The sequence below is a fragment of the Vombatus ursinus genome, unplaced genomic scaffold, assembly GCF_900497805.2.
Source record: "Vombatus ursinus unplaced genomic scaffold, bare-nosed wombat genome assembly UNPS02014812.1, whole genome shotgun sequence".
In the NCBI taxonomy this organism is placed as follows: Eukaryota; Metazoa; Chordata; class Mammalia; order Diprotodontia; family Vombatidae; genus Vombatus; species Vombatus ursinus.
The window spans coordinates 75686936-75705873 of record NW_020954590.1 but is presented as its reverse complement, the minus strand read 5'-3'; the positions used below and the strand labels follow the sequence as shown (position 1 = coordinate 75705873).

Sequence of the window (18938 nt, the reverse complement as noted above, 5' to 3'; positions counted from 1 at the left end):
CTGCGCTAAGACTTTTGGAACAATCTGTATTCTATCATATGTTAGCAGAATGAGTTTTCAGGAAGAAACTGATAATGAAAGCATAAAATAATATTTCTGCATTTGAAGTACATTCCAGGAAAAGGAATAAATATATTATCTATGTGTACTGATTGCTCAGTGTCACCCAGCACTGAAACAGATTAGTTTTCTTAATATCTGCTCCAGAAAACTAAAGGGAAAACATGTATTCATTTGACTATCCCGATTTTTGTGACAGTCATATTCTTATATCTTAAAAAGAAAATATCTTTTTCTCCAAAATTTCGGCACCTTTCTTATAAATAATAAAGGGTTTGTTTTCAAGATGCTATGTTGATTTCTGAAACAACATTACATTGCACACATCATTCTTGTAGGTTTGAAAATGATTTGAAGAGATATATAGGGTGTCATCCTAAAAAAAATTAGAAGATCAAGGAAGAAATTACCTTTGCTATCTATGCAGAGGTGAAGACTAAATAAAAGACAAAACATCACAAAAGAGAAAGTGAATAATTTTCATTATATAACATTGAAAATTGGTTTTTTAAATCAAAACCAACACATTCAAAATTAGAAGAGGAGGTGTACCCAAGATGGCAGAGAAAAGGCAGTGACTTACCTGAGCTCAACCCAAGATCCCTCTGTACACCTTTAAATAATGCCATAAAACAATTCTGGAGCAGCAGAACCCACAAAAGGATGGGGTGAAATAAATATAAATAAATAAAGATCACTTAGGAGGTCAGCAGGAAAGGTCTGTTGTACCTGGGTGACAGTGAAGTACAGTCTAGCACAGGCTGCACCAGCATAGACCAAGTCCCAGCAAACCAGGAGCAGGCCATGGGAGCCACTGAATCTGCAGAGGCAGTGATTGCTTCTGGAGCTCTTAGGCCACAGAGGATAAGAGGGTCAAATAGCTGAACAGAAGGGGATTATGGAGGTCTCTTTGCTGGCAGTAGGGGCAGAACTCACTCTTTTGCTTTGCCCATACTCAGATCTGGGTTGCAGTCCTGGGTGGCAGTCCCAAGATGAGGAGGAATACTAGAACACCAGAGTTTGCAGGCCAAAATGGAGCAGGGACCCTCATTACATTCAAGGGTAGAAAAGAGTGCTTGTGGTCACTCACAGACCAGAGCACAGGTCAGGAAAGCAGTGAACACCTCTTCTTAGATCATACCACCTTGGAAAAACTGAAAACTTACAGGTCTTTAGAAGTATCTTCGAAGATAGCTACACAAAACCTCTGAAGCTTGGGACAATGCACTCTCTACTTTAACAAAGAGTTAAAAAGTCAAGTAATAGGCTGGGAAAATGAGCAAACAGAAAAAATTCCGACTACAGAAAGTTATTATGGTGACAAAGAAGATCAAATCACACACTAAGAAGATAGCAATGTCAAAGTGCCGACATCCAAAACTTCCAAGAAAAATACAAATTAGTCTCAGGCCATGGAAGAACTCAAAAAAGATTTTGAAAATCAAGTAAAGTAAGAGAAGTAGAAGAAAATTGAAAAGAGAAATGATAATAATGCAAGAAAATCATGAAAAAAGAGTCAACAGTTTGGTAGAAGAGACAAAAAAAATACCGAAGAAAGTAACACCTTAAAAAACAGACTAGGCCAAATGGTAAAAGAGGTACAAAAAAAGTGAGGAAAAGAATGAACTGAAAAGTAGAATTGACCAACTGGAAAGAGAGGAGCAAAAATTCACTGAAGAAAAAAAATCCTTAAAAAGTAGAATTGGCCAAATGGCAAAGGAGCTACAAAGGCTCAGTGAAGAAAATAATTCCTTAAAAATTAGAATGGAGCAAAAAAAAGTCAATGACTTTATGAGAAATCAAGAAACAATAAAACAAAACCAAAAGCATGAAAAAATAAAAGACAATCTGAAATATCTCATTGGAAAAATTACTCACCTGGGAAATAAATCCAGGAGAAATAATTTTAAAATTATTGGACTACCTGAAAACTATGATAAAAAAGAGCCTAGACATCATCTTTTTAAGAAATTATGAGGAAAACTGTACTGATACTTGGAACTAGCAATACCACTACTAGGTCTATATCCCAAAAGAGATAAAAAATTAAAAAAAGGAAAAGGACCTATATGTATGAAAATATTTATAGCAGCTCTTTTCTGGGAGCAAAGAAGTAGAATTGAGGGGATGTCCTTCAATTGGAGAATGGCTGGACAAAAGGTGGTATGTGATTGTGATGGAATATTATAGTGCTATAAGAAATGATGAGGGGACAGCTAGGTGGCACAGTGGATAGAGCACCGGCCCTGAAGTCAGGAGGACCTGAGTTCACTATGGCCTCAGACCAAACACTTGACACTTACTAGCTGTGTGACCCTGGGCAAGTCACTTAACCCCAATTGCCTTAAAAAAAAAAAGAAATGATGAGCAAGATGCTCTCAGAAAAAGCTGGAAAGACATGAAGATCCTGATGCAAAGTGACATGTACTGTGTACAAAGTAACAGCAATATTGTAAGATGATCAGCTATGAATGACTTAGTTATTCTCACCAATACAATGATCCAAGACAACTCTGAAGGACTTATGATGAAAAATGCTATCCATCCTCAGAGAAAGAACTGATAGTCTCTGAATACAGACTGAAACATATTTTTTTTACTTTTTTTTCTTGAGAGTTTTTTGTCTATTTTCTTTCACATTATTAATATAGAAATACGTTTTCATGACTATACATGTATAACCTATATGGAATTGCTTGCCTTCTCAATGTGGGGAAGGCAATAGAAACAGAGGAAGGGAGAGGATTTGGAACTCAAAGTTTTGAAAAACGAATGTTAAAATTGTTTTATCCCCAGTGCATAGCACAGTGTCTGACACATAAGTGCTTAATAAATGCTTGTTAACTGGCTGGGAAAAAAATAGAAGGTAACTAAAGATTTTTTTTGTGGAAATATTTTGATAAAGATCCTATATCTAAATTATATATGAAACTGATTTAGATTTAAAAGAACAAGAGGCATTCCTTAATTGATAGATGCTTACGTGATGTGAACAGACAGTTCTCAATGAAATGCAAGCAATTAGCCATATAAAAATACTCTAAATCACTAATAATTAGAAAGTATAAATTAAATAAATGCTCCACCATAATATAGGTGAGGATTACAAATAAGGATAATAATATATTGGAGGGGTTATCAGATCAATTGACACATTATTGCCAGAGGCAGCTGGTGGCACAGTGGATAGAGTACTGGGCTTAGAGTCAGAAATCTGGCCTAAAACATTACTGTGTGACCCTGGTCAAGTCACTTAATCCTTGTTTGCCTCAGTTTCTTCAAATGTAAAGTGGTACCTCACAGGATTGTTGTAAAGGTCAAATGAAATATTTATATAAAAAAAAAACAGACATGGTGCCCGGGATAGAAAAAGTGTTATATACAGCTTACTTCCTTCCTGTCTCCCTTTCTCTAATACGCTGTTTGGAGGAGCTGTGAACTGGTCCTGCCACTCTAGAAAGCAATTTGGATCTATGCCCAAAAAGCCTCATTTGACCCAGCAATAACACCGCTTGATCAATATCCCAAGGAGATCAAAGACATAGGAAAAGGATCCATGTGCTCAAAAAAAAAAAATATTTATTGCAGGTCTTTGTGCAGTAGCGATAAACTAGAAAATAAAGAGATGACAATCTATTGGGTAATGGCCAAACAAATTATGGCATATGAAGGTAATCAAATACTAAAAATTGATCATTTCAGAAAAACCTGGGAAGATTTGTATCAAAAGATGCAGAGTGAAGTAAGCAGTACCAGGATAACAAATTATATAGCAGTAGTATCAAGACAAAGACTTCGAAAGTTTTAAGAAAAATGACCAATCATGATTTTAGAGAACTCGTAATGAAAAATGTTATCCACCTCCTGATGGACTCAAGATGCAAAACAAGGCATACACTTTTGGACACAGCCAATACGGAAATTTGTTTTGCTAGATCATGAATATTTACCAGGGTTTTTTTTTTTATTTTGTTTTGTTTTGTTTTGTTCTGTTCTGTTTTTCAAAGCAAGAGTGGTGAGAGGGTGCAAGAGGAATAGGAATAATGTAGTAAGTAAGCTCTCTACAATTTGCAAAACTCTTTACAAACATCTCATTTGATCCTGACAACAACCTTGGGAAGTAGGTGCTATTATCCCAATTGTACAGATAAGGTAACTGAAGGCTTCATGAGGTAGATAGTACCTCAACTGAGCATTAAAGTAAGAGAAGAATTTCAACAAGGGAACATAAAAAGGGAGTGCATTTCAAGCAAGAGAGAATGCTTTCTTTAATGCATAGAAGTGGAAGATGACAAAATAAAATCAGGGAACAAGTAAAGTTGTGATTGGTTAAGACCTACAGTAAATGGAGAGAAGTAATGTGAAATAAACCTGGAAAAGTAAAATGGAGCCATATTGTGAAAGGTTTTAAATTTCAAGATCATTTTACAACAATGGAAAATTCTTGAAAGCTTTTGAATAAGCAGTCACATGGCCTTGTGCATTAGGAAGATTATTTCAGCAGCTGTATAAATGATGGACCAGAAGAGGAGCAACTAGAGGTAGAGAAACCAGTTAGCAGGCTGTTATAATGGTTCCTGAAAGAACTGTTAAAAGTGTATACAAGGAAGGCATAGATTAAAGATGTGCTGTGAAGATGGAATCAATAGGACTTTGTAATTTGTTGCATACAGTGAACAAAAGCAGTTGGTAAAAGCATTATCACCTTACAAGAAAAGGGTAGGAAGATGGATGTAAAGCCTTGCTTAGGAGCCCCTTTGACTGAGCCTTATTTGAAGCTGACTGGTATGGTATAATGAGAGTTGGACATATCAGTTTGTCATGAGAACTGGGCACAAGAGTTACTAATAGGAATAAATGAGGACTGAGGATCTGACTTATAACACAAATAAGGAACAAGGAGAAATTTGTAGTGACCTGAATAGAATATTAGATGTTTGTCTTCTGCCAGGCTAAGTAGCTACAGTTTCTTTTAATCAGAAAGAACAAAGAGATGATTGCAAAGGATGGTGAAGTTCTGAGCAAAAAATAAAATCTTAGAGGCAAGCATAAATGAATGAATTACTGACAAAGTATTTATTAAGCATTTACTACTGTTCTAAGCAATATGCTAAGGACTAGGAAGACACATACCAAAGGAACATAATGTCTTCTCTCAAGGAACTTACATTCTAATATAGAAAGATAACACATAAAGGGAAATGGTGGCTTGGGAATGATGTTTTGGTATAGGAAGTCATTGGATTCATATTTCAAAAAATTATACAATTCATTGAGTCTGCCTTTCCAGAAGCAATGGTAATGTTGATTTGAATACAGTTTTCAGAAGAAGAGGTGAGAAGTTAAGTTGACAAGAATTTAACAAATGCTTGGAAGATGTTAAATAGACCAACCTACATGAAGGTTGGTACAAAAAAAAAAAAGATAAAAATAGTCCTACCTCGTTGGTGAAACAGTGGCAGTAGCACAGAAGAAAATCATTGGAATGAAAATGAAGATAAAAGGTCCCAGGGAGCTCAGATGAAAGGGATTTAGTCCCTTTCAGGAATGGTCTGTGTTGTTGGGGTTGGGGGGGGGGGGAGGGTAGAATATCAACAACAATAGTGTAAAAAAAATAGCCAGGATGAAGATGATGATGCTTGATCCAAAGCAAATCATAGAGGATTTTGATCATTGCTAGTTATTGAAGAAAAGGGTTTCAGAAGAGAAATGGAAATTACAGCAATTAATTGGTTATTGTGTCCAAGAATGATATTTTGATTTCTGAACCAGGTCTTAGAATAAAAAAATTATAACCTCTTAGCAAGTGACAAAAAGGATATATTTAGGGCCAGTAGGAATGTGTTTGCAGGGAGCCTTGCCAATTTAATCTAAAAGAACTTTAATGTGAAATAGGAGGGCAATGAGAGAAATGCCTATAGCTAGTACTAATCATGAACTCCTTGAGGTGTCACATTATTCAAATCTATACTGCATATGTCCATTTGGGCTAGAACCAATTACCATATATTACATAAGTATAACTTTGAATAGTGTGGCTTTGAATATATACGATGACCCTCTTAAGGGATTCATTATTCACACTAATCAGGACCTAGCCACGTATATATCTTCATATTTGGATATAAAGAATAACTATGACATAAGAAATATACTCATAAAGGTGACCAGTAATTCATAGAAGACAAAATTTATGAAAGGAATTAGCAATAATAACTATAGCCTCAGATTTCTATACAGAAATTCACAAAGTACAGGTGACAATCAAGGTGAACATAACACAAAGAGTCAAATTTGACCTTGTTAGGATTAGTGAGACTTGACAAATTAGGATTCATATTATTCAAATGAAGTGGAACAAATTGGATGTTATACTCTGAGCCATTCCCCCAATGCATTGGTGGTCAATGAATCTGAATGATACTCAAAAGAAGAATTGCAAATAAATTAACAAACATGTGAAAGACTGCTCCAAATATCTAAAATTAAATGAAATGAAAATCAAAATAGTCTACAGTTTCCTTATAGCCTGAAAATTGGCAATGATGATAGAAAATGAAAAGAGTCAGTGTTGGAGAGTTTTAGAAAGAAAGGCACAATAACTAATGTAGTATTGGTGGGGATATGAAATAGTCCAATATTATCAAAAAACAATTTGTAATTGTGCTAATAAAATGACTAAAATATCTATATTCTTTGACCCAGAGATCCCACTGTTTGGCATATCCCTGTAAGAAACAAAAGATGTAAAAGGAAAACAAAAAAGGCATACACCAAGGCAGAGCCAAGATGGCAGGGTAAAAACAGACACTTTCCTGAACTCTCCCAAATTCTTTCCAAACAACTTTAAAATAACATGTCAAAATGAATTCTAGAGGAGCAGAACCAACAAAAGGATCGGGTGAAATAATTTCTAGCCCAAGACAACTTCTCAAAGGAGCGAGAGTGGAGCACAGCAAAGGTTGTACCTGAGCAAGCCAACAGCAGGCCTTGGGGGCAACTGAATTGGCAACAGTAGTTTCCAGAGCTCTCAGCCCACAGAGAGCAAAGGGGTCATACAAATCGTCAGAAGGAGATTACAGGGGACCCTTTGCTGGCACTGGGTGAAAGACTCTGTTGCAGTACCCATTCCTGGTTCCAGGTCACAGCACCAGGTTGAGGAGGAGCATTAGCACACTAGAGCATGCAGCAACAAAGGAACAGGAATTCTGGTCAAAGTTCTATGGTGGAAAAGAGTACATGTGGTTGCTTATTGGCCAGAAGAGTCATAACTATACTTCTCCTTAGGTCATACCACCTTCAAAAAATGGAAAACTTACAGACCTCCAGGACTAGCTCTGAAAACAGCAGCAAGAAAGGCCTGAAGCTTAGGACAGTGCCCCCTCCACCCCAGGACCAGAGTCCAATTTTAACATAAAGTTAAAAGTCAAGAAATAGTCTGGGAAAATGAGCAAACATCACCACCAAAAAAAAAAAAAAACCCTGACCATAGGAAGTTGCTATCGTGCCAGGTAAAATCAAAACAAGAATTCAGAAGACAACAAAATCAAAACTGCTACATCCAATGCCTCAAGGAAAAATGTGAATTGATTTCAGGCCCGAAATAAATTCCTAGAATAGTTCAAAAAATATTTTAAAAATCAAATAAGAGAGACAGAGGAAAAATTGGGAAAAGAAATGAGTGATACATGAAAATCACAAAAAAGAGCCAATAGTTTCATAAAGGAGGCACACACACACACACACACACCACTGAAGAAAATAACACCTTAAAAAACAGAATAGGTCAAATAGTAAAAGAAACACAAAAATCACTAAAGATAAGAACTCCTAAAAAGGAAGAACTGGCCAAAAGGGAAAAGATGTACAAAATTTGCTGAAGAAAAGAACTCCTTAAAAAGTAGAACCGGGCAAGTGAAAGCTAATGACTCCATTACACATCAAGAAACAACAAAACAAAATTGAAAGAATGAAGAAAATAGAAGAAAATGTGAACTATCTCATTGGGAAAATAACTGACCTGGAAAATAGACTGAGGAGAGCCTCGAAATCATATTTCAAGAAATTATCAAGGAAAACTGCCCCAATATCCTAGAACCAGAGGGTAAAACAAAACTAAAAGAATCCATCAATTACCTCTTAAAAGAGATCTGAAAATGAAAACTCCCAGAAATATTATAGCTAAATTTCAGAAGATATGCAATTTAAATATTATGGAGTCCCAGGCAGGATAACACAATATTTGGCAGCTTCTACATTAAAGATTGGAAGGCTTGGAATGTGATATTTCTGGAAAGTAAAGGAGCTAGGATTACAACCAAGTATAACCTAACCAGTAAAACTGAGTATGATCTTTTTGGGCAGGGGGATGCATATTTAATGAAATAGAGGACTTTCAAGCATTCTTGATGAAAAGATCAGAGCTGAATAGAAAATTTGACATTCAAATGAAAGATTCAAGAAAAGCATACAAAGGTAAACAGGAAAGAGAAGTCATAAGGTATTCTATAAGGTTAAACTATTTACATTGCTACATGGAAAAATGATACTTATAACTCCTAAGAACTTCAGCATTATTAGGGCAGTTAAAAGGAGTATACATAGAGGGCACAGGTGTTAATTGACTACGATGGGATGAAATCTAAAAATATAAAATGAAGAATGAGAAAGAGGGATGACTGTGATGACATGATATCTAAAAATAAAGGCACAATTCCTTTACAATATATGTAAAGGAATGTTGTTTTGTAACAGCGAGAACTGGAAATGAGTAAGTGCCCATTAAGTGAAGAATGGCTAAGCAGATTGGAGTGCATGAATATAATGGAATATAACTGTAGTATAAGAAATTCTGAACATCAAGAATTCAGAAAAGCATGGGAAAATGCATATGAATTAACATTTAAACTAAAGGGAAAAGGGGAAAAATATGTGTGTTAAAAGCAATATATATACACACATACATATATATTTATATTGGAAAGGGATACCATTCATCATCTCCGAGAAGACTACAGTTGTAAAACTCTCTGTTTGCTACCAATCAACTCTGACCAAAATAGGAACTCTCAACTGACCAAACTCATAAGGTTTCTTCCAAGGATAGAAATAGCCACCTTAAGATTACTATTCAATTATCTGGGCTCAGGCAAAGAAATACAAAGCAAAAGAGGCATTCCAAAGACCAAATTCACCTTCACAGGACACATTGTGCTCACTGCCACATGGTCATATCTACCAGGGTAGATGGTGCTCAAGGACTCCTACCTTTCATAGGAGATTCTAGAGGTAGTTAGTTACTTGCTACACATTCCATTGACAGGAAGGGAGAGTCACAAAGAACAAATTCACTCCTTTTAAAGTCTACTGAATTAGCAGCTCTTCTTGGTTCAGTGGCCTATCTTCCCTGATACAGCTTTGACATAGTTCTCCATGTCTTTCCATCATAGGACAGAAGATAAAGGAATCACCTACAGTGTGCTGTGCCATCCCAAAATGCCGGGTGTTTTAGAATTGAGCCAGCATACATGGCCCAACAGAAAGGACCAGGACAAATGTATTATTTGAAAAGACTCAGCTCCAGGCATGTTCCATGGAATATATTTTAGCAAAGCCAAATGGGTGGAGGGAGATCCCCTAAATACATCAATTACAGACGCAAAAATTGAGACAATTTTGCTCAATAATCCTTGTAATGTCAACAACATGTCAAATACAAAACAGGGAGATATTTACTCCAAAAAAATGTTGGTCACTGGCATAGCAGATATCCAATGTACAGCTCAAAAGAAATTGCCTATTAATGGTGAAATCCCTTAGATGTTCCTGCATTATACTGGACATACTTAAAACCTGGGAGCTTGATTGAAATGGAAGACCAGGTCATGACTCCATAATCTTCAAAGAATCAAAACTGTCATTGAACTGAAGGGCAACAGAGCGATATTAAGTGTACAGAAATAGGCTGTATCTTATTTCCAATCATGATATGTAAAAGGTAATGAAAGTTCTCAATCTGGTGACATAAAAGTGGAAGAGGAGGTAGACTGGCTTTGTAGCAGGGGTATAGGATAATGGATTGTGGCTACATAATCCACTGTGAGAATAAAGATCCTGAAGTGTTGAGATAATATGTTTATATTTAGCTCATTCCCTTTTACCATGATTGCCATAAATAAAAAAAAATTTTACTCTGAAGCAACACCATGGAACAAATGAAAGGAGATTCATTTATTCAAGAAACATTTATTAAGCACCTATTATATGCAGTGCAGTGCACTCTCATCAGCACTGAAGAACATATAAAATTTAGATAAGAAACAGTCCTGCTTTTATGAAGCTTAAGTCTAGCAATGGGCATAGATCCAACTCATTAGTCAGTATGGTATTTTATGTTAAGAGAATAAATGCATTAGTGTTTTATGGCTACAGGAAATATAATTCCAACTAGCTTTCCTCTGGTAGATAGTAGTGTTAAGGAAGACCATGTTTGTTCTATACCAAATGTCATTATCTTTCAAATATTTATGGTTGAATTGTGTATTTATAGATGTTTTGCTTTTGTTAGCATTTTCAAATAAAAAATCACTAGTACTTACCTACAAAGGAAACTCTTTTGAGAACATTGATATAAAATGAATTGAACTTTTATGGGACATTAGCTAAGATATCTTTGGTTTAATGATACTTTTGTTTTATTGGTATCTGTAGTAATCTATAAAATATCTTTTGATTCAATACAATGAATATCTATTAAGCACTTACTATTGCAAAACTCTTTCTAGGTTCTGGAAAGAGAAAAAAAGGCAAAGAATACACAAATAGGTTTGAAATCTCATAGGGAAGGTAGTTGTCCTTAATTCTCAGAGAGGACCAAAATAACATCACTATGTTGGGGTCAAGGAAGAGTGTGTCTGACTGTGACTGATCAGACCAGTAAGAGCTTAAAAGGCTCTACCACAGGTCAGGCACAAATAGTTCACATGAACATTTGGAGAGGAGATGGCTCTAAATTTGTACATTTCACATTTCTTTTGAGCTAATGCAATTCTGCTTCACTCCTAGAGTACAGCCTTCTTTGAGGCAGGTATGTCATGCTGGGCAGTCCTTTGCCAGTGTCTTCCACCTCACATAATCAATTCCAAAGTACTTCAAAGAGACTGAGAATCTTTCTACGTGAGCGCTTGCCTTCTGTGAGTTCTACATAAAATAGTATTTTAGGCAAATGTAACTTTGGCATTCAAATAATACGTACAGTCCATTGATGTTGTGTTCTCTGCAATAGCATTTGAATGTTTGGTAGTTTAGCTCAAGAAAGGATCTTTATATATAGTACCTTATCTTGTCAGGTGATCTTTAGAATCTTCCTAAGATTATTCAAATAGAAGCAATTTGATTTCCTGGCATGGCATTGGTATACTGTGTCCATGTTTTGCAAGAATACAACAATGAGATCAACACAATAGCTCTATAGATGTAGTTAGGTTGGCAGTCTAATACCTCTTCTTTCCCACACTTTGTTTCTGAGTGTCACACACACTGAGCTAGCTCTGGAAAAGCAAGGGTCAACCTCATCATCATGTGTACATCCTTGGAAAGTATATTGCCAAGGTAAATGAATTCATCTTCAATATTCAAAATTTCTCCATGTCCTATAACCAATGGTTCCATTTATGGCTGGTGCTGCTGGTGGAGCACTTATGTTTTCTGGGTGTAAACAGGCTAAAATTGGTACAAGCAGCAGAGAACCAATCATACTTTGTTGCATTTCAGTCTCAGGGGCCGTGTTTAGTGTACAATTATCTGCAAACAAAAAAATCATGCACCAACTCTCCCTGAAAGTCTTAAGTTATAGCTTTTTCAAATTAAACAATTTGCTATCAGTGCAGTAGCTGACCTTGATGCCATTTTTGTCCTCATTGAAGGCATCTGACAACATTGCTGAAAACATCATGCTAAAAAAAACACGGGAGTAAGCATACAGCCTCACTTCAGTCCATTGGTGATTGGGAAAGTGTGAGAGCATTGTCTATTATCCAGAACCTGTGCAAGTATGCTGTCATGAAACTGACAATATTCATGAATTTTTCTGGCCAACTAAAGTATGACATAATTTTCCACAAGCCCTCATGACTGACAGGCCTTGGTCAGATCAAGAAACATTATGTACAGACCTCTGTTCTATTACTGGCATTTTTCCTGGAGTTATCAGAACATTCCCCTGTCTTTTCTGAAGCTACTCTGGTTCTCAGGAGGATGACCATCTTCCAGGTGAAGGATCAGCTTATTAAGGAGGACTCTGGCAAAAATCTTGCCAGCAATGATTAAAAGATAGACCCCGCTGTGATTGTCATAAGACAATCTATTTCCTTTACCTTTATAGAGATGGGTAATGGAGGCATCCTTGGATTCCTGGGTTGTAATATCCTTTTGCCACATGACCTAGAAAATTTCAGCTTTTGTAGGAGTAGTGGACTCCTTGCCTTGTAAATATCAGCTGGAATAGAATCAGCACCAAGCACTTTGCCATGTGAAAGGGGTCTAATGACATTCAAAACCTCTTCTTCAGTTGAAAATTCAGCTAGAAAGGGATTCACTTCAACCTAAGGCAAATGGTCAATGACTTCAGCATTGATTGATGATGATCTGTTGACTACACTATGGAAGTGTTCAGATCATCTCTCCAGGATCATGTCCTTATCACTAATCAATGTGACTCCATCACCACTGAGTAGTTGAAACACACCATAGGACTTTTGCCCACAAATTGCCTTCAAGTTATCATAAAAGTGCTTTGGATTGTTACTATCAGAGCAAAACCAAATGTCATCTGCCTTCTTACTGAACCAAGAATCCTGCATTTCTCTAAACTTCACTTGCACCTTACTTTTGATGGAATTAAATGCTGCTTTCTTAGAAATGGATGAACTACCCTGCTGGCAAACCCTGTGGAGTTGTTGTTTTTCATTTAGCAGCTTCTGAATTTTCCCAGCGTTTTTATCAAACCATCTTGATGATTGCAAATGTTCTCGTGCAGACAAGTAAACACAGTGCTGTACACCAAATCTTTGAAAGCAGACAACTCTTTCTGTTCCACTGTTACCTACCATGTGTTGGCTGAGTTTCCCTCCATGTTAGCAATGAACTGTTCCTACTCAGAGAAGCATTTTAATCTGTTGACATTAAGTCTTCTGGTAGTCATCTTGCTTTTGGGGCTGCCGCTTTTGTTGAATGTGAATATTTAGCTTGGAAAGCATAAGTCTATGATCAGTCCAGCACTCTGTGCCACACATTGCCTTTATTACTCTCATATCCTCTCTGTCTCTTCTCCTTACAGTAACATAGTCTATTAAATGCAAATGTTTGCTATGAGGGTGCATCCATGAAGTTTCATTGCATTTAGTTAAGAGAAGACAGTGTTGATGTTGAGAAGGTCATAAGATGCACAAATCTTCACTAGTAAGTAATTGTTGCTGTTTTTTGTTTCCAAATCCATTCCTCCCAAGGACTCCCTGCCATGTCTGGTAGTCTATGCCTACTCTTGCATTAAAGTCATCCAGAATTATAAACTTGTCCTCTTTGGCACATTGATGATGAAGGTCTCCAGGCCTTCAAAAAATTTTTCTTGGACTTCATCAGGGCTTGGCATGGTGAGAGCATAGGTACTGAAGATGATGGCATGGTGCTTTCTTGCAAGGGACAATCACATTTCTATGAGGCTGTCATTCACTTCTTTTGGTAGGCATACCATACTAGATTTGTTTTGATTTCAAAATCTCTGCCAGCTTCGTAGAGCTCCCCTTCACCGTGGCTGCTCCAGGAAAATGTGTATCTAGCTCTGATTTCAGTAAGCTGGCCTTAATTTGCCAGCCTTATTTCACTCAAGGCTGCTATTTGGATGCAATACCTGTTGAGTTCCCTCACAATAAGAGCTATTTGTCTTTCGGGTCTACTTGATTTCATATTGTCCATAATCATGTGCATATTCCATGTACCAATAGTAAGTGGAATCATCTTTGCAAGTTTTTTTTTTTACATTTTTTTTGTTTTGAGCACGGGGTAGGATCCCCACCTACCACAGTAAGTGGGCCAACGTTAGGTGAAACAAACAGTTTTTAGGGCACCTTTTCTAGACCTTTCCTCACAACAGGAGGTGAATAGTATGGTTCTTCAAAAAGGCTGTTCAGACACTCAGGGGGCTGCTTCAGTCTAGTAAGAAGAAGATCCTATGGCCTGTACTGCTTGTGTGCAATGTGGTGACTACATCTCCCATGTATCCACATCCGCTGCTTCATCATTTGCCTGTCACCACAGGACTTTGAGGTAGGTAAAAACAGTAAAATGGTATGGGTGATGTCTTTTGATTTGCACATAAAATGGATTTAAGTGAGGCAGAGTTACATGAAATCATTGGCCCCACACTCTCTTTCAGAGTCATCAAAGTCCAGTGGCAAGATAAAGTCAAGATAACTGGTGACAGCTCAGGATGCAGTGGATGACCTTGGAATCTTTGGTGTCTAAACAAACAAGCTCGATGCACTCCACTGTGCCTGCTTCAGCCACCTCCATGGCCTTTGGAACAAATTGTTCTCATCCACCCACCCCACCAGGGAAGTCTTCACGTGCTTGGGGTAGATCCCCACCTAACTTCCAGAAGCATATCAGACCCTTCAGTCACCCTCAACCTGGTTTAGCTCATCTGCCAAAACTTACCAGTGTATGGTAACTGCACATGCTATAGCTTCTTGGAGCCACAGCTGAGAGTTGGGTGAATTAGGAGGACACCAAGAGTGGAAAACGGCCCTAAAAATGGCTCAGCAGCCCTCACACCAAAGGTATTAGTCTTCCCTGAACACACTCTATACCCTTCATAGGGAATATAAGCCAAATAATGATGATGTAAAATAGAACAAATGGCCATATCAAACAATGTTCCAATTATCAGACACACACACACAGAGATATTTAACACTAATGATTTACTGTCAAAAGTAATGACTTTGGATTGTTCAGCATGTGATATTAGATTTGCACAAAAAATCCAAACTATCACAATCCAAAGGAAATTCATTGTTTTTGAAGGAAACATGCAGTTGTCTCTGAAGAGAGTTTTTTCAGTTCCCTTAATCTTTTTTTTCTCTAGGCTAAACTTTTCCATTTCCTTCAATTGAGGCCTCCTTGTCTGTCATTGATGCTAAAATGACAAGATCAATTCCACCCAAAGTTCTTATCTATTTATCTTGACCAACCAGTTCTTTATTAGTCAGAATTTGATCCATCTACCTCATCAATTCCCTTGACTTCTGAAAGACTAAATTATCAATAACCAAAGTCAAGAATTTGTCAAATATTCTGATTTTAGCAGAGAGAAAGGTTGAGGTGATGTCTAGGATTGCTGAAGTCCTTTAATCTAATAACCTCCAAATTCTGATCTGTTTAAAAAATAACCCATCCTTTCCTCTACCTAATGGGGGATATTGAAGTATGTCAAGTATGCCCTACAATAAAACTATGGTTGTTGCTTCTTTTTCTTTTTTTAACCATACCCAAATATTCTCTACCATACGTAGGCAGCTAAGTTGCACAGTGGATAGAGTGCTGGGCATAAGGTCAGGAAGACTTTATTTCAAAACTGACCTCAAACTCTAACTGTGAGCATAAGCAAGTCACTTGACCTCTGTTTGCCTCAATTTTCTGAACTGTAAAATAGGGACAATAACAGTATCTACCATCCTAGAGTTGTTGTGAGGGAGAAAATATTTGTAAAGCACTTTGTAACCATAAATGAACTATATAAATAAATGCTAGGTATTTTATTATATGTCAAACTTAGGGTTTGTAGATTTTTACATAAATGTCTTCTTGGCATATAGCTACTCTACCACCTCTTTCATCTAATTTTGTTGGATTTTTTTAAACAAGATGTTTTTCCACTGCTATAATTCAATTATGAGTTGTAATCCATCAACTTTCAATGACAAACATGAAGCTATGTTTTAATTCATTAAGAACTGATTGTGTTGATTACTGTGAATCTGCAAGATTAGGTATAGGAATGTCAGAAGAACATAGTTCTTTTTTCTAGTTATTCTCTACTATCAATTATTTGACATTGCCACTGTTATTAATTCCTTTTGAGTGCTATTTCATTCCATCATGACCAATTTATCAATTACATATCTGAACACTTATCTCTTATACCCTTCATTTTTAGTTCAAATTCTTCTGATCAGACAAGTAAATTTTTAGGAAAACAATGTATTCCTGGTTCTAGTTCCTTGTCCAAGAACCCAGAAATCCTATATATTGAGCCAAAACACACACACACACACACACACACACACACACACAGACGCACACTATTCTCTAACACCATTTCCTTAGCCTGAATCACATAATTCAGACAATCACAGAATCTCAGAATTACAAGGGAACTTATAGGCCATCTAGTCCAACTTACATTACAATTCTTTCTTCATCACCTTGTCAAGTGGTCATCCAGCCTTTGCTTGAAAACTTTTAGTTAGGAAAAGCCTTCCATCCTATCTATCTTCTGTTTGGTCATGAGTACCTTTTCTAACGATATATCAGATACATAATTGTTTTTTGTTTGTTTGTTTGTTTCTCTCATGTGTTTATCAATCAATCAATAAACATTTATTAAGCACCTACACCTGTCATGCACTTTACTAGGGATACAAAAAGAGGCAAAAGACAGTCTCTGCCTTCAAGGAACTTAAAATGTAATGGAGGAGACAACATGCAAACAAATACATGCAAAGCAAGTTATGTATAAGATGAATAGGGAATAATTAGCAGAAAGAAGGTACTGCAATTAGAAGGGTTTGGAAAAGACTTTCTGTAGAAGGCGGAATTTTAATTGGGACTTAGAAGCTAAGGGAGGTCACTAATGAAAGCAAAGAAGAGTGGGCATTCCAGGCATGAGGAACAGCCAGAGAAAATGTCCAGAGCTGAGAGATGGAATGTCTTCTTCATGAAACAGCCAAGAAGCCAATATCCCTAAGGTATAAGAGGACCAAAAAGGTAAGAAGGGTCTACGTTATGGAGGGCTTTGAATGATGAACAAAGGATTTTGTGTTTGACCCTAGAGACAACAGGAACCACAGGAGTTTATTGAGCAGGGAAGTGACATGATCAGACCTGCACTTTGGGTAACACTTTAGTAGTTGATTGGAGTCAGGGGAGAGATTTGAGGCCGGTAGACCTACCAGCAAGCTGTTATAATAATCCAGACACGAAGTGATGAGGGCTTGCCCTGGAGCAGTGGCAACGTGGTGATGTCAGAGGAGGGGCATATTGGAGAGGTAATTCAAAGGTGAAATTGACAGGCCTTGGAAACACATTAGCCATGAGGGTGAGAGATTAGGTCATAGATCCACTTCAGGCTTATCTTGGTATAAGGTAGTGGTCCTGATCTATGGGATTTCTTCCAGACTGTTGTCCAATTTCCCAGCAGATTTTATAAAATACTGAGTCCTATTTGCAGTAACTGAGGTCTTCGTGTTTATTGAACAATAAGCAACTAGATATATTTGTGAATACATATCTAACCTATTCCACTGATTGTTCACTCTATTTTTTAATGAGTATCAAATTGTTTTGAGAATTACTGCTTTGTAGAAGTTTGAGATCTAGGCCTGTTTCATTCTCACTCTTTTTCATTATTTCCCTTCACCTTTTTTTTTCTTTGACTCTCTAGAAAAATTATTATTATTTCTTCTAGTTCCATAATGTAATTGTTTGGTAGTTTGATTGGTATGCTATTGAAGAAGTAAACTAATTTAGGTGGCATATTAATGTAATACTATTATGGTATAAGAAATGAAGAAATAAATATTTTTAAAAGATGTGGAAAGATATGAACTGATACAGAGTAAAATAAGCAGAACAAGAAAAACAGTTATATTATAACATCAATATCAAAAAATAACCAATTTTTAAGAATGAAATAACAAGAACAGATGAAAAATTCATACAAAGCAATTCTGTAAAAAAAAATCTTCGAAAGATTTAAGAACTAAGAATAATATAACGATCAGCCATGATTTCAGAAATTTATATACATCCAATGAGGGAATTTAGTTTGCTTGACCATATATATTTGTTATAAGGAATTTGTTTTTCTTTAACCTTGTTTTTCCTAGTGTGGTAGGGTTGATTAGAGGAGGAGAAAATTAATTCTGTTAACTTTTTTAACTACAAATTTAAAAGTAGAAAGGGTGCTACAAATGTGGAATGCTGCATACACTTTTATATGAAGTCACTGTATTGTTAGTTTGATTGTTTTATTTTGTTGTAAGAGAACTCTCATGGACAGAGGATAATCTGAAAATATCTATAATGTGAAAGCAAACAAATCAATAAAACTTTTAAAAGAGAAGAGAGGAGGGGAAGAAGAAGGGGGAAAAGAGAAAGAGGGGAGGGGAAAGAAGAAAGGGAAAGAAAGAAACCTTGTGCCCTCTGAAGCAGCCGGAATAGTTCTGATTGGTAGAAAGTTTTTCCTCACATTGGGCCTAAATTTGCCTTAATGTTAAGTCCACATATTGCTCCAAATTCTGCCCCTGGGATTAAGCAGAACAAGTGTAATGCCTCTTCAGTACTTTCAAATAATTGCATATAGCTATCAGGTCCTTGTTGGACCTAATGGGGTTAGCATTAGGGACTGTGCTTTAAGATTTAAGAGGATTTGCTCAGAATTAGATTCAACTAAATTTTTTTTTAAAAATGCCTAATATGTGCAGAGCACTATGATAGAGAGAAAGAAAGAAAGAAAAGAAAGAAAGAAAGAAAGAAAGAAAGAAAGAAAGAAAGAAAGAAAGAAAGAAAGAAAGAAAGAAAGAAAGAAAGAAAGAAAGAAA

The 18938-nt window shown here is 36.5% G+C and overlaps 1 protein-coding gene across 1 annotated transcript in view; it reads right to left on the bottom strand.

The window, feature by feature from the left end:
* Nucleotides 1-18938, bottom strand: part of LOC114053992 (lipoxygenase homology domain-containing protein 1-like) — a 657625-nt gene that overhangs the window by 292533 nt on the left and 346154 nt on the right.